This window comes from Lygodium microphyllum, chromosome 12 (assembly GCF_053477565.2).
Source record: "Lygodium microphyllum isolate KBCC chromosome 12, Lygodium_microphyllum_v1.1.10, whole genome shotgun sequence".
In the NCBI taxonomy this organism is placed as follows: Eukaryota; Viridiplantae; Streptophyta; class Polypodiopsida; order Schizaeales; family Lygodiaceae; genus Lygodium; species Lygodium microphyllum.
In genome coordinates, this window is record NC_141146.1 from 120,474,736 (window position 1) to 120,501,793 (window position 27,058).

Genomic DNA, 27,058 nt, shown 5'->3' on the forward strand with positions numbered 1-27,058 from the left:
AAAGCATTCAGATGACCCCTTTCCAAGCATTGTATGGTCATGACTATTGAAATCCCCTAAACTTCTCAGATCCAACCTTAAGGGTTGAAGCTTCAAGGCATATGTTGGAAGAGATGGATGACCAAATAAAGTCAATAAGATAGGACATCCAAGCTGCCAAGGATAGACAGAAGGCGTACACCGATTTGAAGCGTCAAGATAGAATCTTCGAGGAAGAAGACATGGTCTTCATTCGAGTATATCCAAAGAAGAGTTCTCTATCCTTAGGAGATTGCAAGAAGCTATGTCCAAGGTATTGTGGACCGTACAAGATCCTCAAGTGCCAAGGACCTAATGCCTATAGATTGCAACTCCCGGAGAACCTAAAAATTCATAATGTATTCCATATCAGCCTATTGAAGAAGTATGTATCTAATCCTAACCATGTACTTGATGACCAACAAGTTGTAATGCCTAGTCAAGGAGTCCTTGAACTAAGACTTGATAGGATCTTAGATATTAGGGAGAGACAACTGAGATCCGAAACCTTGAGAGAATGCCTCGTCCAGTGGAAAGATTATCCTGAGGAGGATGCCACTTGGGTAGATGAAAGCATTCTCAACCATCAATATCCCCAGTTTATCTCAAGATGAGGACATCTCGATTCCTCCAAGGGGGAGAGAATGTAATAATTCAGATTTCTAAATGAAGACATTCTTCATACGAACCTCTTCTTAAGAGGCTAAAATGATAAAATAATGACAATTTTTTTAAATTATTACTTCCCTTTTCCCCCCAGTTGACTATCGTGCTGGAGGGGAGGGGAATAGCATGTATGAATAAGCTCCTTGATGGAGCTTGCAGGGGGGAGAACCCCATGCATAATGACGCGTGGGGGAGGGAGGATCCCCTCCCCTCACCTATATAGTCTCTGCCATGGGAGAGAGGAGGGCATTGTCGTCATGCTAGGGCTGGGGAACTGCAGCCGTCAAGGGGCCGTGAAGTGCTGACATTGCCACTGAGTGTGGAGGGAGGAGCCGTCAAACTGGGGACGTTGCCACAGAGGAGGAGAAGGCTAAAACGTCGCCAGTTGAGGGGAGTCAAGAGAAGAGCTGCCAGTTGTTGCAACAGTGCCCGAAGCCACCATCTTGGCCTTGGCCACCAGCTGTCATCCATAAGCGACTTTTTATCCCCCTCCATGTGGGTTCTCCACGATTAGCAGAAGCTTCTTGAAGCTTCCAAGGGGGCTTCCTAAGCCCCCTTTCATATTATACCCCCATTTCTTCCTTGTGGCCTTCCTTCTAGCCCTTGTTCATGCGGGCTTGATAAACCCCCCCCCCCCCGGAATCCAAAGACCCCCATTTCCATTGCTTTATTAAGCCTTCCTCTTGAAGGGTTTTATAACCTCTTTCCCACCCTCCTCGGGATTTAAAACCCCATTCCCGTGGGTTTCCCCCCCCGCCGCAAAAATTCTTCTTTAAGGTCTTTTTCACCCTTTGCCCCCTTTTTCCATTCCGCCAACGTCCATTTTAGCATCCCCATTTCCATGGAGTCCTATTCGACGCCTTTAAAAAGCCTCGTCAAGCCCTTTTTTCCTCTTGGATTTCCTACAATCTCCCAAATAGCCCAAGTGCTAAACCCCTTCATGTGTGGACAATTTGCACCCCGGAGCTTCTACGAAAGGAAGGAGAAATTAATAAGTTCCATTTCTAAGGTTTGATTCTAAAGGACGGTGGAATCACAAAGGAAGTTCCGCATGCAAAGGAGACAGCCAACATCATAAATCGGCGTCTGAGGTGGAAGGGCCGAATTTGTGATGGCTCCTAAGAAAGCACAAGGTGCAACCGCAAGCGGATCGTCTCCTAACATCCATGTGGACATTTCACCACAAGTCTAGGTTTTTCTTCCTAATTTTGATTTATGTCGTTATAATTGAATCATGCATGGATCATTTTTGGAGATAGGATGCATCTTTCAATTTAAATACTTTGACTAATTGAAAGGAAATAGCTCACGATGGAAGAAATCGGTCATTAGTATTTCTCAATAAAATGAACAAAATAAAGCAAGCATAAGATTTCTATGCATGTCTAGCAAGTGGGTTTTATGCATTAATTGATTAATTAATGCCCATCTTTACAAAATGGAATTATGATAATACACTTCAGCATGGAAGGAATAAACCGCATATCACATTATTGGACATATTTTCTTCAAAATAATTCGTTATAGAAAGTTGCTAGCAACCGTAGGAAATCGCTAGGGCTGCATGAAGAAGATTTAACTCTAGGCAAGTGGCCTAAAAAATCAAAATCAACGAAAGGTTGTGTAAGTTCTACATATGACAAATTCATTCGAAAATGAAAGTAGACAAAGGCTGCATGTTTTAGCATAAATCTTGTTTGCATGTTATATGATGATCAATTGGAATTAGGCTATAACTTAACCTATGTTTGACCTTAAACCGAAAAGTTAGGGTTTGTAAATCAACTTACACGTAGACAATGAATCATGTGGTTACGGAAATGATAGCATAATTATCTTCAAGAATAGACACGTTAAACTGATTTAAAACTAAACACCTAATACTACAAGGTACTCATTTAGGAAGGGTTAATTCAATGCAACATATTCCAAAGAACTAACTAGGATTTAACACATTGAGACGTGACCTAGTCGCTCCTATTGCCAAAGCTGAAACTCGTATACCCTAAAGACTTGCCCACATTCACAGAATGTGGGGACAGTAGGACATACTTGCGAGAAAAGATCTAATGTATCTTCTTCAAAAATGATTTGTCCCGCATATTACGTCGACCTTGTTCATGTGTAACCTCTATCTTCATAGCTTAAATGTCGGCTTCGACAAATCCACGATATCCTGCACTTTTCTTAGAGTTCATCATTGAAATTAACAGCTTGATAATGTCCTTTGGCATCAGTTTTTCATATTTTTCTGACACACACATAACATGCACACAAACAGAAGCACACACAAACACGAACACACAAATGGAGTATATACATTGGATGTGGGTATTGAAAAGGACGGAAAGATAAACACAATGAAACACACACGAAAAAATAACATAGATGCACAACAAAAATAGAGGTGTTTACGGCTCGAATGCGCAGCAGCACGACAACGTACCATCGATGCGACTCTCAAAGCTCAAACTATCTGCAAGGAATCAAAGATAAGTAAAAGAAATTTCAAATTCCGTACTTTCAATGGCACTCGAGAGGGAAAAACTGTTCTTGCATTCATTAGTCAGTTTGACGACTATTTTCATGAGGAAACCTATGCAGAAAAAGATAAAATCAAGTGTGTCACTAATCATTTAGTGGATAGAGCATCTCTTTGGTGGACCGTGGTACGCAAAAGTATAGATTGTCCCACTACCTGGGAGAATTTCAAGAAGAAGTTTATGTAGAATTTCCTTCCTCCACAATTCCATGAAAAAGCCATAAAGCAATGGAACCTTCTTCAGCAACGGGACCATGAGCCTATTCCTCAATACACCGAATGCTTTTGGAATACACTACTCCAGTTACGTATGCTTGAAGACGTACCTGAAGCGACACACAAGCGCAAGTATATGTCTGGACTCCTTGGGCATTACTACGCTAAAGTTAATATGTTCAAGCTTGCAACTCTAGAAGATGCAATTTCATTAGCTCATGACACTGAAGACAAGCTGCGAGGTAGAGATAGATGTCCACAGCAATTCCAAGCCAATGGTAACTATGGATCTAAGCAATTCAACTCAAATTTTAGAAGATTTAATCAAGGTCGTTTTCCTTCATCATCTTTCCGTAAAAATTGGGCAAAACCACCTGCTTTACCATCCAATACCAACCAAAACCTTAAGCCTATTCCACAGCCAAATCCTAATGTCCCTAGACTTACTGCCATTGGAAATAATGTAACTAAAGCCAAACCTATAGTATGTTATAAATGCCACCAGCCTGGACATTTAGCAGCAAATTTCCATTCGAAGAAGCCACCTATCTATATCAACTACCTTGGAGCAATGGAAGAAGACGAACATGAAGATATGCCTGATTTCATGGAAGATGAGGATGACATTACCACTCCTTCGAATACTTTACCAGGTATGCCAATTCCACATTCTTTATTGACAATGAAATATTTAGTGCATGGAAAGGAAAATATTATTTTGCATGATGACGGTAGTACTCATGATTTTATTTCTGCAAAGCTAGTAAAAGAATTGAAGTTACAGACTGTACCTACACATTATCGCATCAAAGCAACATTCTTAAGCACTAGGTATAATGGTACACAGGAAGTGCATGACTTAGAAATTCAAATTGGTCAATACACTGAAAGAAGAAATTTTCTAGTTGTCCCACTACAGTCTAGTGACATTATTTTAGGTATGCCTTGGCGTCATCAGCATAACCCAGATATAGATTATTCCACGCATTCAATTAATATTAATTTTCAAGGAAAACATATTATATTGTATGGTATGCATGCATCTAATGCTTTTCCACTGTTTTCGCATACTCAAGCTAAACGTGCATTACGCAAAAGTAGTAAATCTTATCTCATTTGGGTGAATGAACTGCAAATTAAAGAAAATCATATGCATCCTAGGCATAAAGAATTTCTTGCACATTTTAAAGACTGTTTTACCGAAGATCTACCACCTAGTTTACCTGCTTCATGTCCAGAAGACCATAAAATAGATTTGATTCATGGTACACAACCACCTTGCAAAGCACCATATAGGCATAACCAGATAGAGCAAAAAGAAATTCAAAGTCAAGTTGAGGAATTACTAAATAGAGGATTGATTAGACCTAGTAGTTCTCCATTTTGTGCACATGTTCTGTTAGTAAAGAAAAAGAATAATACCTATCGTATGTGCATCGACTATCGAGCTTTAAATAAGATCAATGTAAAGAATAGGTATCCAATTCCTAGAGTTGATGACCTTATGGATAAACTGCAAGGTTCTACCATATTTAGTAAAATAGACCTTAAATCTAGTTATCATCTGGTGAGACTAGATAAGTCAGATATATTCAAGACTACATTTAGGACACAGTTTGGTCATTATGAATTTTTAGTGATACCTTTCGGATTGACTAATGCACATGCCTTTGTCTATTCCATCAAGACCATGGGAACAAATTTCTATGGATTTTATTACTGGTTTACCTAATACTAAATCTAACCATGATATGATTTGGACAGTAGTAGATAGGTTTAGTAAACAAGCACATTTCATTCCATGTAAGAAAACTTTAACAGCATCACAGGCAGCACAATTGTTTTTGAAAACTGTTTTCACTAACAATGGATTACCAAAAGTTATTATTTCAGATCGTGATTCTAGATTTTGTAACAACTTTTGGATTGCTCTGTTTGCTAACCTTAGCACAAAAATTGATTTCTCATCTTCATTTCATCCTGAAACTAATGGACAAACAAAAGCCACTAACAGTACTATACTAGATCTTTTACGTGCTTAATACTATTTCTAAACCACAGACATGGGATACACATTTGCATTTATTATAGTTTACATATAACAATACACCACACACATCTACAAAGAAAGCACCGTTTGAAGTGATTTATGGCTATAGATTGTCTACACCTATTGCATCTTTATCAAATAGAATTCAGAGTACTGATGATATTGCTAGTATGCATAATACTATTTTTGATGAGGTTAAAGCCATGATTGCCAAAGCCCAGCAATCATATACCAAACAAGCCAATAAGAAAAGACAAGCAATGAATTTCAAAGTTGATGACTATGTTTGGTTGAGAATAGAAAAATGTAGACTACAAAGTGTAGATAGACACCCAGTTGTGAAATTAGCCCCTAGATTCTATGGACCATTTAGAATCATTCATAAAATTAATGACAATGCATTTAAGTTAGAATTACCACCTCACTGGAAAATTCACAACACATTTCATATTATTTTATTATGAGCATTTAGAGGCCAATTACCTGTACACCTTGTTTATGAAAACCCACCTTTGTTAGATGAAGAGACTGAAATACTTGAACCTGAAGCTATCATAAACACTGACTTTCTGACCACTAGAATTGGCCGAAGATATTCTAGATATCTAGTTAAATTTAAGAACCATCCTGTAGAAGAAGCACAATGGATGCATGCTAGAGACTTAAATGCTTTCCCCACTCTGTTAGCTCCAGATTAAGCTAATAGCAATTGAGGTCAATTGCTATCCCACCCCGGGGGTATGATGCCAGGAGGCATATTTCACGGTGGATTCCGTGCCACGGTGGATTCCGTGAGGTTTTACGGTGGATTCCGTAAACTTTGATGACTGGGGCTCATACACAAAGTGGATTCTTTGTGCGAGAAGTTGATGGGGACGCCTGTCATTTTCGAGCGTTTCATTAATTTAGTGTGTATATGGGTGATTCCATAGTGGGTGATTCCACAAAATGCATATTAAATTAATAAACGTTTATGAGTTTAGAGTGCACACTCATAATAAATTAAGGTTAGGATTGATTTCTAACCAGTTGATTTATTTATATAGCTGAAGAATGCTAGGTATTCACTTTTGTCGGTTTAATTGTATTATTTTACTAACGATTGTGAATGCTTCAGTCGATGTGTAGAGATAGTAGTAGTGGCGGAGGAAAGCATTGGAGGATAGAGAGTATTCAATTTATCATTTATATTTTGATGGGCGCATACCTTAGGCATGACGCCTATATCTTGTCACACCTATTTATTGAGGTGTTGGATATTTCTTTATTATTTTGTATGCGCATGGGCGCACGATTATGTTATTTGTACTTGGACATTGTATTGGGCATGCCAGACTCTTTGGCCACCGTTCGTTAGCTTTATTCCTATTTTGTGCTAGAGCAAACTCAAAAGCTAAAAGCTTGCTATTTTGTAATTTGGGCTATTATTTGAGCTTTAAGATAATTAATACATAAAATACATGCTTTGTGGAGCGCTCACATAAGGCATGGGGGGAGATTGCACCCAATTGGTCTCTTGTTCATGTTGTTCATACTTTTTACATTGAATTTTGTGCAAAAAGTAGAGTTCTATTGTTCTTGGGGACCTTCCGACATTCACTACGCGAGCGTACAACATCCGATCTGCGCACCATTCACTCACTCTGTCCAGGCCTAGTTTGGAGCATTGACCTCATATACTACTAGAAATCGAAGCATCAAAGCATACCAAAGTAGATCTAGCAGAATGACCTCATGGTGTCTGAGACAACTCTGCCATATCTCTGAATCGGGCCATCTAATCTAGAGATATACATGTGAATATCTCCTACAACTCCTCGTCCCTCATCCCTCCACTTATACTGCTCTCCAAATATCATCAAAGGTAACCTACACATACAGAAAATGATGTTAGCAAGATTCAAGTATAGCATAGTAATATAACTCTTTAAAAAATGATGTTACTTAAAATGGATATTCTAGAGTACCCTTATAAGTGATTCATCAACAAATTGAGTAGACGGACGCTCCATTTATGATGTAGCCTATGGTCCCATGTCAATCTCCTAGCACAATTCTGCGTATACTAGAAGGTCTATAGATAGGTCACCACAAAAGGAGGAGTCCACTTCATTCTCAAAGATTTTTTGGCCTCTTGTCTTTCTGTCATCATTACTTGAATATGCCTCCTCTACATGTTCTAAGCCCTCTTCGATCTCCACCCCTTGCAATATTGACCTCTCCTTATGCATACTCTCCTCATCTATGCTAGGAATATTTATTTCATCATATACTCTCACACTCTAAGGAGCTGAAGGTACAATATACCACCATCGAGGTTGTTGAGGGTTTAGATAGAAAATTACTTGTTCAAAATCACATATACGAGAGATTCAACATTTGTGAGTGTTTTTTGTCATGGAATTTTTTTTTTAAAAAAAAATCATGCATCTATTCACAATGGGCTGGCAAGACAAACATGTCGTGCAAATAAGTGCATATTTTCCCAAAATCTATTTCAAGAAATCCAGATGGACCTCGCCGGACGGTTTCCCTGGATCCTTCCAATACCACTTTTTGAACCACTATACATTGAATATGATCATGGAGAAGCTATGGTAATCCACTAAGATAACACTTTGCAAGTTTCCAAAATACTCCGTCTCATCTATAATGGTGTTTGGATCCATGACTCACCGTCGGCTCTCTTGCTCAAACTTTACCACCATGACACCACAATCCGTTGTGGAGCACATTTTACGGATGCCCTCAACATAGGAATACCGCCCGTACGACCACACCACATTGTATATTTTGTACCATGCATTGAAACGATTAGATTAGTTATCACATATAAAATCTAGATACAATACATATGGTTACCTTCGAACTACATCTCCTCGAAAATTCCCACTCCTCTCAGTAGAGACCTCCACTCCTTCACAAGACACTATGATCAAAGCTCCACATAGCCATCGCATAAATATAAACCGCAACATCTCCTCTATGCCCTCAAGATATGGAATTGGTCGATGGCGCATACTACATTGAAATTTCGATCGTACTTCTTTCCGATCTTTCTCAAGCTGCTCATATCTAGCAAGCCATGTCTCCATGGATGCATGATGCAACATATAAAAACGATTCACTTTCTTCTCCATTACAACATCCATCCTTTTTTCTACCCCATTTTCAACCACCACATCTTCGGCAGCTCGGGAAAGTTACTATATGTATATCCTCTACATCACATGCGTTCAAGCCCTATTTATAAATATCCTTATCTGTGAATTTTTCTTGAATAAAATATAACCCTTTTTAATTCAATATATAAATAACCATTTATATTACACCCTTCTATATGTAAAAATATATATAAAAATAGTATTTTAAAATTATATTATTTCGAATCTAGGTGATGCATACATATATTCATAAGTGACTTACCCAATATCTTCGGTTAATCTATCATTGTTCTTCAATGAACCATAGCATATTGTTGTCTGAATCCACCATTCGTAGCCAGTGTGAAATATGCATTAATGCCTCTGACACCAGCCAACAACCTTCAGCCATGCTATCCTCAGGCTGAGCTCATTGTTACATAAATCATTTCATGGTTTTCATTAAGCGCTCCAAGAAGAATATCCATTGCATATGGACGGGTCTTAGAATCTCCACTTCATCTACAAGATGCACCAGGAGGTGGATTTGTATCGTGAGCATGCTAGTGGGTAGGTACTTCTCAAGGAGATTGATAATCTCCACTGCTCCCTGCCTTGCGGATTCAATAGAGGATGTCTTCATCTCCTTCTATGGGATCCATTGCACTAAATTTGATGACCTGTAAATCGCTCCGCGTATTTCTAGAGTAAGGCATTCCGTAATTGCGATCGGTAGTAAAAACTGCCATAAATGAAGAAGCATTATGAACATCGACAAAACATTGAATAGCAAAATACACAAGTCACTTATAATCGAGGCCAGTACAAACCTGAAATATCTTATGCCAATCATTGGATTTTAGCCCTAATAGTAGTTGGTCGTCTTTAGAAAAAGCAGATCTGAGAAAATACATCATACTCATCGAGGTCTGGATAGACCTGATAAATTGCTTCACAATGTGCTCTTCTTTACTAGATAAAAACCAAGGAGTACGAGGTAGTTGCAAGCGACCATCAGTGTTGACTATGGCCAAAGCACCTCCATCCTGTCTACATCCTTCAAATCCATTCATGCCACTGCACTGTCTTTCTTTCCTCTGATGATGTGGTCCCATAATAAGCTTTCCACTTTCTCTTGAAAATACACATGAGATCCAAAAAGTGGTTGATCTCTAAGTGGGCCCAATACAACAACTTGTAGAAAATTGAGAGTCGTGGCATTCTATTTGGATGTGACTCCGTGTGGACCATTTTCAACTCATACCAGCTTTGGACATTTATTCATACTAGAGGTCGTCCAAGAAAACCTTCCCTCAATTCATGACCCTATAGCAAGAAAGTGGCATGGCCTTGATATACCATCTTCTTCATAATTCGTGACCTTCGGAAGTCTAACTGTGGCCCATATAATGGACATGCATGATAACCTGAGGTAACCAGACCTCTCCCAATACCCCTATTTAGTCAACATAAACTTCAAGGAGTTGTGTTAGATATCACCAATGAGAACGAAAACCTACTTGAGCACACCTCGAATCCCAAAAAGTAATGAATGGACCACATGAGAATGGCTCGTATATTGGCGGAGCATCGACCATCACACTTGCTCATAACTTCCATGGCGACCCTCTTCCACAAAATCTTAAGCTCATCGACTAATGGATGGAGATATACGTCCATATTCTTGACTTTGTAGCGCCTAGGAACAAGGAAGCTAAGGATCAGATATCATTTCTTAGTAGTTGGAAAGCCATGGCAGAATATTGTACTTAACAAAGTGACTACATGCCATACACTTTAAGAAGTTGAGTGGAGACCAAATGGGTTTACGCCATCTATAGCAAGACCGAGCCAAAGATTTCTTGGCTCTCATGCAAAGCTTGGAAAGGTAGAGTTAATGTGGTTCCATGTGTGTGAATCCACTGATATTCATTGAACTCCATGTGTAGATATATTTTGCACATGCAACATTGTCAAGCTCTCCACGCTCAATATACGAGACATGTGACGTTGTCATGCTGCTACGCGGACACCATGTAAAAAAGTCTAGAGTGTGGCTTTCTTTTAGATTTAGAGAGCCAATGCCACTTTAGGCATTAGTGTTAGTATCCATGGTTCAAAATATTAGATTTTTTTGAAAAGTTTTTAGCCAAATTTTGATATTCTAGATATTATCTCTTATAAAAATCCCTAAAAATATAGACAACTTCTAGATTAGGATGACATGTAAAAGAAATCATGTAGCTTTTAGCCAATTTGAGAGGATTTTATGTAAAACGAGAGTGACAAAATTGCACGACGCACGATCGCTATTTTCAAGCAGTGAACATCACTTCGAAGGGGGAGATGAAGAAGGACTGATGTGGCAGAATTATGGCCAGGTGTGTTGGTAATTTACCCCCCTTTTGGAGCCAATGGAAGCATTAGATTTTTTATCTGAGCAGCAAAGAGGTAGATATTATTTTATACCCGTTTTTGTCTATTAGAGTTATAGCTTCTCATAATGCTGAAAGAAACTAACAAGCTTCATCTCTGTTAGTATTCTTCTACATTTTCTAATTCTTTTTTTTCTAGTATTCTTCTACATCTTCAATTTCTGAACCTCTTCTCTTCCGTCTACTCCTCTCCCTGATGAATCTACCTTCACCTTGCTATCTCTTATCTTCAAGAACTTGGCTTGAAACCTTCAACCCTTCTCTTATCTCTACTATCACGGAATTCTAAGCTCTTGAACCCCCATACACTGTTCTCTCTCAAACCCTGTGATCGACCGTGATGTACCTCTTGAACCTTTAAACATTCATTGTAATCTACTTATCTCTTGAAGATACATCTTCATATATCTTGTCTAGTTTTCTTGCCAAACCCCTGTGGTGACCTTCAACCCCACGCACTGTGACATTGGTGAGCCTAATGTGAAGGTTGGTATAAGAGAACTCCAAGATGGGGGTTTCTTCAGGAGATACTCTATAACAATTGGTGTGCATACTGCAGCAGACTCAGCAACAACAAATCCAAATATTACAACAACAACAACAAAGGCAAGACAAAGAGAAGATTGACTCCACACCTATCAAGGCCCTAGAGGAAGCTCGGCATGAATTAAAACAATTTAATGGTCAAAATCACTTTGTTTTTATTTGCTTGTATGTAGAGAAAATGCTATTCTTTGGTGTACCGCAACATGCATGGAGTCACTATTTTGCCAGACTAGCCAAGCATGGTCTTCAAGAAAGAATCCATAGTCTTTTTCAGCAAGATGCAGAGATTAGGCTGCATTTTCAAAAAGCCCTATGCGAAGAAATATTCTTAGAAGACTCTGGCCTAATGATGAAGAAAAGTTTCACTAATTAGGTTGAGAAACCCAACAAAGGTTTAGTTGCAATAGCTTTATACCATGAGTTTGAAAGTAAATTTGGACAACTTGATGCTGAAGACCAACAAAGTATGGAAGGTCAGAAGATTGAATTATTCCTTAAGCCTACAGATCCCATTTTGCAAGAGAAGCTTGTTGATTGCCTAGAAGATGCTACCTCCGAATCAAGAGTCAAGACTACATGGATAGATGTTACTGATGTAGTTAACATGATTTCTCGAAGAAAGCAGATGCAACTAAGATTGGGTTCCACTTCTTCAACAACTCCATTGATGGAGCTTGTTCCATCTTCAAAATCCCATATTCCTTTGACTAGTCAACCAATCTTTCTTCTTCAGTTCCTTCTAAAAATGATATCATGGATATACTCATTAAAAGCATGCGTCGTGACCTTCATCTGAATCTCACAAAAATTAGTTCCAAGGTGGAGAAGCTGGATATCAAAGTTGAAGAACGAGGATGTTCATCAACTAAAAGACCCATGAGAGAAGGCTTTAAGAGGCGAACGTTGTATTTGGTGTGACAGCCAACAACATGACAAGAGAGAGTGTTCTGCCTTCAGTGAGGCTGAAGCTCATAAGCTCATCTTTTGGAAAGACGGAAAAATTTATGCAGCTGAAATTGGTCTTCCACTAGAACCAAATTTTGGCAATGGTGGAATGAAAAAAAGATTAGAAGATTTAGCTATAAAGAATGCCTATGTAGCAATTGATGCAACTATCTATGAGCTAAAAATTAAGCCAACTAAATCAAGTTTGAAAGTATGTAAAGCTAATGTGCAATCTAAAGTATGGATGCAGGTACTAGATCAAATGGAACATGGTAAAGCAACCAATTTGGCTAACGCTAGTCAGTGCATTTGAGGAATAACTAGTTGGAAAGAGCTGGTAGATTCTTTTTCCACCTTTGCACATTTGGCTGATGTCAATCATAAAGAAGTCTTGATTGAAGAAAAGAGAAGAAGAGAAGATGAATCAGGGCCTTTCTCTTTCGGCCCTCTGAAATGGGCAACTAAAAGAACGCTTGAACAACCAAAGCTTGTTGAATATATAACCCCTAATCAAGAGATGGAAGATGCGCCACAAACAAAGAAGACCGAAGGAAAGAAGAAAGGCAAGAAGCTAGGCTACAAATTGCAATCTGACATAGAATCTGCAACCGTTCTCAAATGAGTCCTAGAAGAAAGAATTCTAGGAAGCAAAATTGAATTCACCTTAGGCGAAAATCTTGGAATTGCCAAACGTGAATTCCATGATGTAATTATTAATGTAATCAAAAGGAAAAGACAATATGTTGGTGATGAAGCTAAAGAAACAGTGCATGCTTTTTTGCAAGTTCTTTGAGTTTTTGTGCAAGATGAAGAGAAGCTGACTACACAAGGAATTCAGCTTGAAGCAGTTAAAGAGTTAATTGCAGCAATTGAAGTTGAAGATAAAGAAAGCATGGATGCAAAAAGTAAAGAAGTGAAGGCTAAAAATGTAATGGTTGGCTAGTCCAAACCAGTTGGGCAGCCCACCTCTTGAAAATAAAATCGTCTATACCACATGCATGATGAGGAGGAAGCCCGATTCATTCCAGGCAGTCACTACTCCCGTACCCATTGGGCAAGAGCAACAACGGAGATAGTCGTCGAAATTGGGGAAAAAGTAAACACCATGTATTGCAATCTTAGACCATGGTTCTCAGATAAACGTCATGGCAAGGAATCTCTATAAAAGCGGCGGAGGGCCTATAGATGTTGATCCAGGTTGGCGAATGAGAGATGCAAACAACTCTCCTAAAGAGTTATATGCTGCATATCCTAATGTAGAGGTAACTATTGGAGACATAAAAGATAATTTTCACTTTTTTGTTCAAGACTCTTGTAGTTACCATATCATTCTTGGGAAACCTTACATTTCTAAAGCCCGCTTGGAAACAAAAGCTATTGATGATGGTTCCTCCTATGCTCAAATCCAAAGCAAGGATAATGAACGAGCTGTCCAATTTTTTACTCTGCATGTTAACCATCATCGAAACAGAGATCGACTATGTGATTATCATGTGCCTCCTAATGCCTGAGAATTCAAGGGTTTTTGGATTGCACTTCTATAAAAGGAGGCTATGGTAGTGCATCATGTAAAAGATTGAACCTCCTTATGCTATAGAAACTGTCTCTAGTAAATCTGTATGTATATACAACTAATAGTATGGGTTGTTATAAGTCTCTTTTGGCCACAACTAAAGCTGAAAGAAAATATTTATGTGATGTAAAAAGGGTGCTGAAAACTTATGATATGATGACTAAAAATAAATATATTTTGGGTTTTTTTAAATTTATTGATTACTACTGACACTTTGTCTAAAATATATGTAGCTGTTCATAAAGAAAATTAGGCTAAAAATAAGTCCATAGGGAAGACATTGGTTTACTCAACAAGATTGAAGTGCAAGTCGAGACAAAAAACAAGATGGTGGATAAGAAAGTCAAGTCCCACTGCCTCGTGAAGTGAAGGGTTGGCTGATAGGGCAACAAATCAGCCAAGTCTTTGTGATCCTTTCAACATTGGTCACAAGTTCACATCTGAAAGTATAAAAGAGCTCAAAATAGGTGAAATTTTTTCCCTTGCATCGGCTGAAAAACACTCTTTTATGCAAATGCTAAAGAAAAATGGAAAAGCTATTGCATTTTAGCCAAGTGAAATAGGTTGTGTGGATCCAAATATTGTGGCTCCTATGGTCATTTTTACGGTCCCACATGTTTCTTGGAGCCTCAAGTCTATTCCTGTTCCAAGGGTGCATTTGCCCAAATTATTGGAATTTCTAAATGAGAAGATTAGAATGAATATTTTAGAACCTTCTTCAGCATCTTACTCAAACCGATGGTTTATCGTGCCCAAGAAAAATGGATCTTTGCAATTCATTCAAGATCTATAGCCTGTTAATCATGTCATAATCCGAAATGTTGGTTCGGGTCCAATTGTTGACGAATTTGCTGAAGATTTTGCAGGTAGAGCAATTTATTTTATAGGCAACCTATATTCAGAATATGACTAATTTCAGCTTTCATTAGAAATCCAAGACAGTACCACAATGAAGACACCTCTTGGATTGGTCCACATGTGCACTCTACCACAAGGTGCAATAAACTCCATAGCCCATATGATGAATCCCATGCATAAAGTCTTAAGGGAATTTATTCCATAACTTACTCTTCCATTTCTTGATGATGTACCTATCAAGGGATGTAAAGTCAATGAAAAGAATGAGGAACTTAACAAATATGGTTGCAAGATATTTGTAGTTAACCATATTCATGATTGTGACATGATTTTAATAAGGCTAGAAGAGGTACATCTTACCCTTTCTAGAGCTAAGTCGATTTTTGGAGTAGAAGAAGTCCTACTGGTCAGTCATCTATGTGGTCCCTATGGACGCAAACCTTCGCCAATCAAGATAAATGCCATTAGCAGAATGCAAAAAAAATGCACAAATATTTCAGAAGTAAGAAGATTTCTTGGCGCATGTATATTCTATCTCATATGGATACCACATTTCGCTCATATAGCCGAAAATCTTTATCAATTATTAACAAAAGGCCAAAGAATCTCTTGGAATAATGAGCATACTCTCACTATGCGTAAATTAAAGAAGCTATTAATTTTAGTCTGCACTCTCAAAAGGGATGATTATGCAAATGGTCAACCCATCATTCTTACTATGGATACAAGTCCCATTGGGATAGAATGGGCTGTTGGCCAAGAGGATCTTGAAGGTAACAGGTATGCGATTTGTTTTGGAGCGAAAGTTCTCAATGAATGTCAAAGAAGGTATGCACAAGTAAAAAGGGAATTGTGGGGAGTTGTGACAGCATTAAAGTGTGATCATGAATACTTTATAAGTGCTTCCGTAATGGTAGAAACTGGTTGTCTTCCACTCTTGGGCATGATTGCCAGCTGCTCTACATCCGACATTGCTATGCTAAGATGAATTGCACATATTAAATCTCTCAACCCCGAATTAAAGCATATTGTAGAAAAGGTGAATCCAGTTGCTGACATGCTATCACGTGCAAGATATGACAATGAAGAAGAGCTGATGGAAGAAGATGAAGATGAAGAGTCTATACTTGCTGAATTTCATTCCATGGTTGTTGAAAATACCTTTTTAGTTACTGCATATACTGGTTCAAAGCTGAAAACAACAAGCTCGTTAACTAAAAGCCAGCATACTCATTGTATTGCTCAAGTTCTAGTTCATTTCCTTGAAGAAGATTATGAAGAAGATTGACTGAAGATTGGCCAATATTTGAGTACAATGAAGAAGGAGACTTGGACTAATGAAGAGTTCAAGCATATCAAGAGAAAAGCTTATGGGTTTTTTTATAAAGAAGGGCATCTATGGAAGCATGCAAAGAAGAAGAAATGAGTGCCTATCCGAGATTTAGGTAACAAAAGATTGCAACAATAGATAATGAAGGAATTTCATGAAAGCTTGTGGACTGCCCATAGAGGCATATGGGGAACCTTCAGTAAAGTCAAAGAAAAATATTGGTGGCAAAACATGTATCGTGACATAGCACATTTTGTTTAAACATGTTATGTGTGTCAGGTGTATTCTATGGTCAAGCATCAAGATGGGTTACAACCGACTTATCCCTTGTCTATACATTATAGATGGGTTATTGATCTTGTAACCATGCCTACAGAAATATGGAATATGCAATATTTAGTTCTTGCAAGAGAGGATCTAACCAATCAAGTTGAAGGTAAAGCCTTAAAAACCAAGACTACTCAAGTTGTTTGTCATTTTTTGCTTGAAGATGTGTTTTGTAGATATGATTGTGTGGATAAAGCTATTTCAGATAGAGAAGAATTGGATATTGATGATGCACGCAACTTCTTTGCTCAATCGGGTATCAAGTTGGCTTTAACATCAGCCTACAATCCAGAAGACAATGGAACCAGTGAGAGAGGTCATCAACTTATTCTCAAAGCTCTAGCAAAGTCTTGTAGAGAAAATGTCAAAGAATGGCCTAAAATGCTACCTTTTGCATTAAGGGCTTGACCGAACTACTCACAATACAATGACTGGCTATATGTTAGCTGAACTTATGCATGGACAACAACCAATTATACCAATTGAAGAATCTATTCTCACATGGAGTCTTCTACCTTGGGAGGAAGGCAGCAGTGGAGAAGAGTTACTGATTTTGCGCATATGGCACCTAGAAAGAAGGCTTGAAGATGTTCAAGCAGCTATTGAGAAGCTAAAGACAGCAAGACTAAATAACAAAAGAAGATTTGATAAGTGACGTCAACTTCAGAGAGTAATTCAAGAAAATGATTGGATGCTTGTCTATGATAGCAGCCTAGATAATCAATACAGTGCTCCTAAGAAGATGGTAAAGCATTAGTTTGGCCCATATGTGGTAAAGGTCATTCATGACAATGCCACATATTCATTGGTTGAATTGGATGGGTCCAATATAAAGATACCCACAGCTGGAAAAAGAATCAAGCTCCTCAAACGAAGAGAAAGTTCAACATATGAGTTAGAATACTTGAATATAATTCAAGAGCATGAAGACATACAGGAAGAAGAAAAGGCAAAAGATGAAGACATTGACATGGCAGAAGATACTTCTTCTAACACTGCAAATTCGTAAGACTTTGGCACATGGCATAGGATGTGCAGGTTAGGAGGGGGTGGATGTCGTGCTGCTACACACACACTATGTAAAAAAAATCTAGAGTGTGGCTTCCTTTTCGATTTAGAGAGCTAATGCCACTTTAGGCATTAGTGTTAGTGTCCATGGTTCAAAATATTATATTTTTGGACAAGTTTTAGTCAATTTTTTATATTTTAGATATTATCTCTTGTTAAAATCCATAAAAATATAGACAACTTCTAGATTAGGATGACATGTAAAAGAAAGCATGTAGCTTTCAGCCAATTTAAGAGGATTCTATGTAAAAAGAGAGATTAACGAAATTGCGCAATATTGCATGATCGTTGTTTTCAGGTAGTGAACAACACTCCGAAGAGGAAGATGAAGAAGTGATCTGGCACAATTCTAGCGAGGTATGCTAGGTGTGCTGGTATTTTAGCCCCCTTTTGGAGCCAATGGAAGCATCAGATTGGCGATGTGAGTAGCATAGAGGAATGTATTATTTTATATACGTTTTTGTCTATTAGAATTATATCTTCTCATAATACTGAAAGAAACTAACAGGCTTCCTCTGTTAGTATTCTTCTACATTTTAAAATTCTTTTTTTGAGTATTCTTCTACATCTTCAATTTTTTGAACCCCTTCTCTTCCGTCTACTCCTCTCCCTGAATCTACCTTCACCCTCCTATCTCTTATCTTCAAGAACTTGACTTAAAACCTTCAACCTTTCTCTTATCTCTACTATCTTCAAAGTCTAAGCTCTTGAATCCCCATACACTCTTATCTCTCAAAACCATGTGATCGATTATGATGTACCTCTTGAACCTTTAAACATTCATTGTAATCTACGTATCTCTTGAAGACACATCTCCATCTATCTTGTCTGGTTTTCTTGCCAAACCCATATGGTGACCTTCAACCCCATGCATTGTGACAATGTATACGTAGGATAAGTGGAAAGTGTCTAAGAACTTTTGTGAGGGATGATTTTCCCTTGTAAGTCTTGCCGATACCTGTGAGCACCACACATTGGACATGTCTCCATAGTCTCGTAGTCTCCTTGAAACAACATGCAATTGTTGAGACATGCATGGATGTTGTTGTAGTCCATGCCAAGCTTTTGTAAAACATATCATGCATCATCATAGGAGACTTAGGCATGGTCTTTCTAAGTGGTAATATATGATACTTTAGCAACTTGAAAAAAAATCATAAAACACCTTGAAAAAGCACAAGTGTTTTTTATAATGGAGTAAAAAATTTTAACGGAGCATACAAAGAATGTATCTGAACAACTTAGTCACACTCGCATCACTCCACTCGTATTTTTCCTACACACTTTAGGAGCACAAGCAACGTCTTTAGGTGAGATACTTGACACCCATCATATAATGGCATGGATGCTTCCTCTCTAGTGGATTAGATGACTTGGTATCCCTGAGTATCAATGCATCAATCATTGCCTCTATCTCAGGCTCCAAGATTGGAGGAAGGTCCAAAAGGATGACTTTCTACTCTAGTATTGAGGGTATAGACTGAGTTGTGCCTTCCAAGTGTTGGATTGGCTCAGGCACTCCATCCATCACACGCCCACAAACTCTTCTAACTGGCCGCAATAGGTATATTCCTCCTTGTTGGATAAGACCTCACCTGCGTATATAAATTTTACGAGCACATCTAATTTTTTTTCATATGATATTGAATTAGTTTGCGAATTTAAGGAATGATACAGAGTTTTCATACTATTCGCTCAAAGTTTGAGATCACCTGATCAATGATCTCCGATTGAAACTCACCTAAGTCATACGTGTTCTATAGACAAGCGGCACTTTTGTCAGATTGGGTTTTGTTCTCTTTCTCTTTTTCTTTTTTTATTTTCCTCCCTTCATCCTTTTTTTCTTCTCTCTCCCCCTCTGTTTTTGTTAATGTTTCTTTACCCCCCATCTTGTCTCCCCACTCTCACTTCTCTCTTTTTCTTTCCCTCCCTTCTTTTCTCTGTCTTTCTCTTGTTTCCTGTTCATTTGCGCTCGATGCATCTTGCTAAAATCAAAATCAAAGATAAAAAATAAAAAACTCATAAAACAAGGCATTGAAAGACTCTCTCTCCCCACCCCTCTTCGTGCCTCTCTTCCCTCGCTGCCATTCTCTTTCTATAATTTTGATCTCTCTAATTCTCTCATTGTTCCTGTTTTTCTCTCTCTTTTTCTTACTCTCTATTTGTTGTTTTTCCTATCTCTCTTTCTCCCTCTTTTTGTCTCTTTTTCTACAATTCTCTTTCTACTGCTCTTTTTTTTCACCCACTATCCTTATTCTCTTAACTCCACCCTTTTATCCATCTCTCCCTTTACTCTTTGTTTCATGTTCTCTCCCCCCTCTCTTTCTTTCTCTCTTTCTCTTTCTTTATGGCCTCAGTCTTTGTTTTTATCCACCCCCTTATTGTTTTCTCACTCATTCTTCTCTCTCCCTCCCTTTCTCTCTCTCTTTCTCTCTTTCCTTGTTATCTTTTATCTTTTTCTCTCTCTCTCATTCTCTCTTCCTTTTCCTTTCTTCTTCTCTCTCTCATTTTCTCTTTCTCTCCCTCAATGCATCTCATTCTCAAAAAAACAAAAAACTTGAACAAACCAAGAGGAGGCAATGTACTTTCCACAAAGGCCCGAGGATGGATTCTTTGTCTTTTCTTTAGGACGTCCTCTCTTTCTCCTTCATGCACTTCTCCCTCTTCTTTATGTACGATGACGGCCGCAGTGGTGGTTAGAAGCTCTCCTTCTCTCTCTTTCTCTCTTCCTCTCCCTTTCCCTCCCAAAGCCATCATCTCTCTCACTCTCTCTTTCGCTCTCTCTCAAACTCTTTGTGGAAAAATGTGGCGCTTGAGTTTCACCACTTTTTTTTTCTCAGAGCGCTGTTGCTATTGGTGTCACTATAGTGACACCGCTATTTTACATCAGAAAGCACCGTCGCTATATCCATATTCCATTATAGAACCTCATAAGCTATATGTAAGTATTTGTAGTAAATTTTGAGAAGAAATCTATTACAAAAATACTTTATCTTTGTAGTCAACTCATAGAGTTACAAGATAACATCGAAACTTCTATGACAACACATATCGAATCATTCAAGAACATTATGAATCAGCTTGTTGCTACTGGTGATGCTATTCTACGAAAGCAACTGGCAACATCGCTTCTTGATATTGTAAAGGATCCTACTTATGATAATATTGTTACTATATTATCTAACAAATATGGGATCAATTTTGATCAAGCTTGTATATCTTTGATTGAATATTCACAATGACATGAACAACACCACAAAAATTAAGAAATAGTTATGATCTCACAAGAGGACACACAATCAAAACAAATTGACCAAGTTTTACTTGCTCAAAGATATCCCTTTCCACGCTCTACATGTAAGAGTCATCTTGGTAGTAACTTCTCTCGTCTTAAGTTTCCTAACATATATTATTCTTATTGCAATAGAAATGGTCACACAATATGATGAAGAGCATGGTATTACAAATAAACAACTGCATTTATCTAGAGATTATTCTCATTGTGACTACTGCAAAAAGAGTGATCATCCAACTCATCTATATTTCAAGAGGCATTTTGATTCAGATCATAATAGAGCATATGTTGCTACACATGACAACACTACTGAAGAAGCAAATTGTGTGAGTTATTGTCTCTCTCTGAAAATGATACTTCATGTTCGTGATGGATCTCTTTTTATTATTGATTCAAGTGCTACGGGAAACCTGACATATCAATCCCAGTGGTTACGTAATTATCATTCTATCCCTGTCAAGAAATCAATTTATCTTGTTGATGACACAACCTATCAAGTCAAAGGTAGAAGTGATTTATATCTCGGTACTCTTTCTTCAATAAGAATTCTGCATGGAGTTCTACATATCCTAGATCTACAAAGGAATCTTCTTTTAGTTACAAGACTTGTGGATCTTTGTCTCTTTGTCGGTTTTGACCATATCAAGTGTCGCATTGAGAAAGATTTACCAAACCATAGCTGTTGCTCCTCGAAATGGTAATCTTTTTGAGTTATCTTGAAATAAAGATGTTGAAAATATTGTTACAACTCTTGGCGATCTTAACAACAAAATATAGCATCATCGCTTTGTTGACTTTGATTTTTCTAAGCTTCTCAATCTTTATCGACGTGACCTTGTTCAATGTATGGAATTCAAAGCTCATCCTCATATGGTATTCGTGAATATTGTGCACTTGGAAAGCATTTTCACAAACCCTTTTCCATTTCCACCACAACTCATTCTAGAGATTTGCTTGATCTTATATTTGTGGACCTTTTCCTCCATCAAAATCTCAATATCAATATCTCAGTACTTCTATTAATGACTTCTCAAGATACACCATTGTTTTTCTCTTATGACACAAATGAGAAGCTTTATTATCTTTTAAGAAATATCAAAAAGCTGCACAACTTCATACTGGTTGTTGCATCAAGAAAATTTGTAGTGATAATGGTGGAGAATACATTTCAAATGATTTTGATGGTTATTGTAATAATCAAGGTATTCATCATCAATATATGGTTCCCTACTCTCTTTGGAAAAATGGTATTGTTGAATGTAAAAATATGACTATTCTCGATTCCATGTGATGTATGCTCATTCATTATGACTTATCTCGATGTTTTTGGGCTAAAGCAATCTTAAGAGCAGTATTTGTGCAAAAACATCTTTCTACAACTGCTCCTTTTGGTAAAATACCAATTACTACTTGGACACATGAAACTCCTTCTATTTCACATTTTTGAACTTTTGGATGTATTGCTTATATTCATGTACCTAAAGAGACTTGCTAAAAATTTAATCTTCCCAGTTTAAAAGTTATTTTCATTGGATATTCAACTTTTTCTAAGGGATACAAGTTTTATGATCCATCTTTCAAAAAGGTAATCATAAGTCGTGATGCTATTTTAAATTAGCAACTTATGGGCAATACATGGTCTCTAGAGACATTGATGATACAAAGTCATTAGTCACTTATTTTCCTTTTCTATGTGATGAGAACCTTCTTCATGGGATAATATTGACTCTTCAAATTAGGATTCACAACTTGTACATATTATTACTGATGATGACCATGGCATTGATCTTTATGTTGATCTTTCAATTAATAATAAGCATGGTACTTGTCATGTTTATGATACTAATATCTTGAGAATGCTCTCAATATTTTTGTTGCACAAATCGGATGTTGTATGCATACGTAGCGAGCATCGGAAGGTTCCCAAGAACAAAGAACTCGACTTTAAGCTCAAAAATCAAGATAATAGACTTGCCCAACATGAGGTAAAAAGACCAATTGGGTACAATCTCCCCCCATGCCTTGTGTGAGCGCTCCACAAGGCATGTATTTATAGATTTATTAATCTCAAAAGCTAAAAAATAGCCCAATTTTACAATTAGCATGCTTTAGCTTTTGTGTTAGCTTTTGTGCAAATAAAGAATAAAGCGGTTGGGCGGCCCAAGAGTGGGGTTGTGCCCAAATACAATGTCCAATAATGAATATTTTAACCGTGTGTCCATGCACATACAAAATAATAAATATTTATCAAGCACTTTAATAAATAAACGCGCCCAAATAAATATTAGCACCAGGACTTAAATGATAAGACACGTACCCATAAAAAATGATAATTTTTTTAGGTAACTTGAATACATGCTATCGCCCATTGCTTCCAATGCCAACGCCGCCTGCTTTACACATTATCTGAAGCATTCACAATTGTTAGAAAATAATAAAATTAAACTGAAAAAAATGAATACCTAGAACTTTTCAGCTACAAAATAAATAAATAGGTTGGAACTCTATCCTAACCTTAATTTAATACGAGTGCGCACTCTAAACTCGTAAACGTCCATTAATTTAAATATGTATTTTTGTGAAATCACTAGCTATGGAATCACCAACATACACATTAAATTAACACAATGCTTGAAAATGAAAAGCATTCCCCTCAACTTCTCGCACAAGAAATTTACCTTATGTACGAGCCCGGGCAAATAAATATAGTCTTACGGAATCCACCGCAAAACCTCACGGAATCCACCGTGGAATAAAAACTCAAGGAATCCACCGTGGTATCACGCAATCCATCATGAAATATGCATCCTGGCATCATACCCCCAGGGTGGGATAGCAATTGTCCTCAATTGCTATTAGCTCGTTGTGGAGTGAGCAATGAAGGGTAAGCATTTAGGTCACGAGCGTGCATCCATTAGGCCTCTTCAATAGGATGATTTTTAAACTTTACCAAATATCTAGAATATCTACGGCCAGTTCTAGTGGTCATATAATCAGTGTCTAGAATAGTTTCGGGCTCAAGGATTTTCAATTTCTTCTTCTAACAAAGAAGGGTTTTCATAGAGAGGGTGGACAGGTAATTGGCCTTTAAAAGGCCGTAACAAAGTGATATGAAAAGTACTGTGGATTTTCCAGTGTCGGGGTACTTCTAATTTAGATGCATTGTCATTGATTTTATAAATGATTTTGAAAGGTCCATAAAATGTAGGGGCTAACTTAACAACATGATGTTTCTCAACACTTTGTAATCTTCTCTTTTCAATGCATAACCAAACATAATAATCAATTTTGAAACTTATAGATTTTCTTTTCTTGTTAGCTTGTTTTGTTTATGATTGCTCGGCTTTTGCAAGCATGTCTTTGACTTCAGCAAAAGTAGTAGCATGCATATTGGCAATATCATCAACAGCTTTAACTTTGTTTGACAATGAGGTAACATGTGTAGGCAATCTATATCCATAAATGATTTCCAAATGTGCTTTCTGTGTAGCTGTATGTGCTATGTTATTGTATGCAAATTGAAGTAAATGCAAGTGTGTATTCCATGTTTATGGTTTTGAAATTGTGTATGTATGCAAAAGATCCAAAATTGTACTATTAGTAGCTTATGTTTATCCATTTCTTTCAAGATGAAATGCAGATGAGAAATCAATATTTGTACCTAAATTAGCAAACAAAGTATTCCAAAAATTATTGTAGAATCTAGAATCATGATAAAAAATAATAACTTTTGGAATACCATGGTTAGTGAAAACAGTTTTCAAGAACAGTTGTGTAGCTTGAGATGCAGTTAATATTTTCTTGCATAGAATGAAATATGCTTGTTTTTTAAATCGATCTACAATAGTCCAAATCATATCATGATTAGCTTGGATGTTAGGCATGGGTGTTAGGCAAACTAGTAATAAAATCCATTGAAATATGTTCCCATGGTTATTTTAGAATTGATAAAGGCATTAACAAATCATATTTCTTACCATGGTGTCGCTTAACTCTTTGACAAATTAAACATTCAGATACAAAGTTAGAAATATCAGATTTCATTTGTGGCTAGTAAAAATCTTCAACCAATGTACATAAAGTAGAAATAATACCTCTATGGCCTTGGTATGGGGGACAATGAGTTTCGTGCAACACAAATGATCTAAATGGAACAGTTACACATGACCTTTTCTCATAAAACATAAATCCGTCAGAATCAGACAATGAATTTATTGGAATACAATTATTTACAATTAATTTATTTCAATCATCTTGAAAACTGGGGTCTTGATCATAAGTAACTTTCATAGGGATAAGAGAATGAAAAGATATCATAGAGATATTATGAATAGTTGATATTCTACTCAAGGCATCGGCAACAACATTTTCTTTTCCGGGTTGATATTGGATAACTGGGTGGAAACTTTGAATAAAAGTATCCCATTTAATATGACAGTCAGAGATTTATGACTGATTAAGGAGATGTTTGATACTTTATTGGTCAATTTTGATCATAAACTCATATCCCATTAAATAGTGTTTCCTGTTAGCTATATATAGTCTGTCTATATATAGTGCCCCAGGTCCAGGTCCCCTCTATATATTCCTATCATGTGTGTTCAGTTGACACACTTCTGGGGTTCCACTTCTAGTATCTTGTGTCTTTCTCCTCTCTCTTCCTCCATTCCTTGTGTCCCTCGCGAACTGTTCAACATGGTATCAGAGCGAGGTTTCCTCTCTCTTCTCTCTCATGCTGGGAGCATCCTACGCTAAAGGAGTAGTGTTGCTTCCCCTCTCTCTCTCTCTATCATCATCCATCCTCTTTTTCCTCTTTCCTCTCCTTCTTGCCCTCGCTGCCGACATTGCCTTCTAACCTACCCACAACAGTGCCTGTGCCTACAGCTCTACTTCTGACATTGGTTTGCTGCCTGCTGTCAGTGCAGCTGGGTCTATGAGTACACCCATGGATCATTACCAGGGTGGAAAACGCTGTGGGCGATGCACCGCCCTCAACCATGCGCCCGCCGCGTTTTGTTTTGTCCCACAACAGTGCCAGTGCCTATGGCTCTACTTCTGACATTGGTCTGCTGCCTGCTGTCGTGCAGCTGGGTCTACGAGTACACCCATGGATCATTACCAGGGTGGAAAACGATGTGGGCGATGCACCGCCCTCAACCATGCACCTGCCGCGTTTTGTCTAGCCTGTGGGGTGCAGTTCTCTATGAGCCAGATGGGCACCATGCGGCGGGTGGAGACAGAGGCATCAGTGGCTCAGCCAGAAGGTACTTCAAAAAAAACCATGAATCAGAAACTATGCTCGGGATAGCCTTCCAAGGTAAGGGGAAGGGGAGCGTCATCAGCCTTGGTTCTGGTGAGCCAAATCAGAATCTTTTTGGGATGGCTATAGATCCAACCAATCCACGCTTCCAGAAATTTGAGACATCCCTCCAAGGCAAGGCGTAGCAAGCTCTTCCCATATGAAGGGAGCAGGGATGTGATCAGCTTGATGAAGATGATGATCTGCATGGCCATGGCTGTCTTTTGCCGTCTTTTTCTTCCTCTGCCCCTGCCCCTGCCTCTCTGTCTCAGAACGACTTTAGGTCATCCTGCGCCCCTGCCTCTCTGCCTCAGAACGGCTTTGATGGTGCCCCCTACTCACTAGTCAAGGTCAATTGTACGCATCAAATTCGCACATGAACTTTTCCCATGGCACATCAGAGAGGCAGCTTCCTGAGGACGGATCAAGAGGACATGTCAGTTTTTACCATATGGCGCTTGATAGCGGCAGCAGGCCAGTGTGTAGTTCTTGGGTACACGAGTCAGAGAAGTATTGAGATGAAGTAAATATCTACTACATCATCTTGGCTTGTGCAGGTAAAAGTGTTTTGGTATCGCTAGTGGAGCCCTACTGATATGGTAGAGATCTAATTCATAGTGTGCAGGTCATGTTATGAACTCTATGGAGAGAATATGCTTGTTGCTATAACAAAGCCTTTTGTTTTTGTTGTGATTAGTGACGGGTTAAACACTCTGTTCATGGTTTTGTGGGTAGACTCCTAAGTCC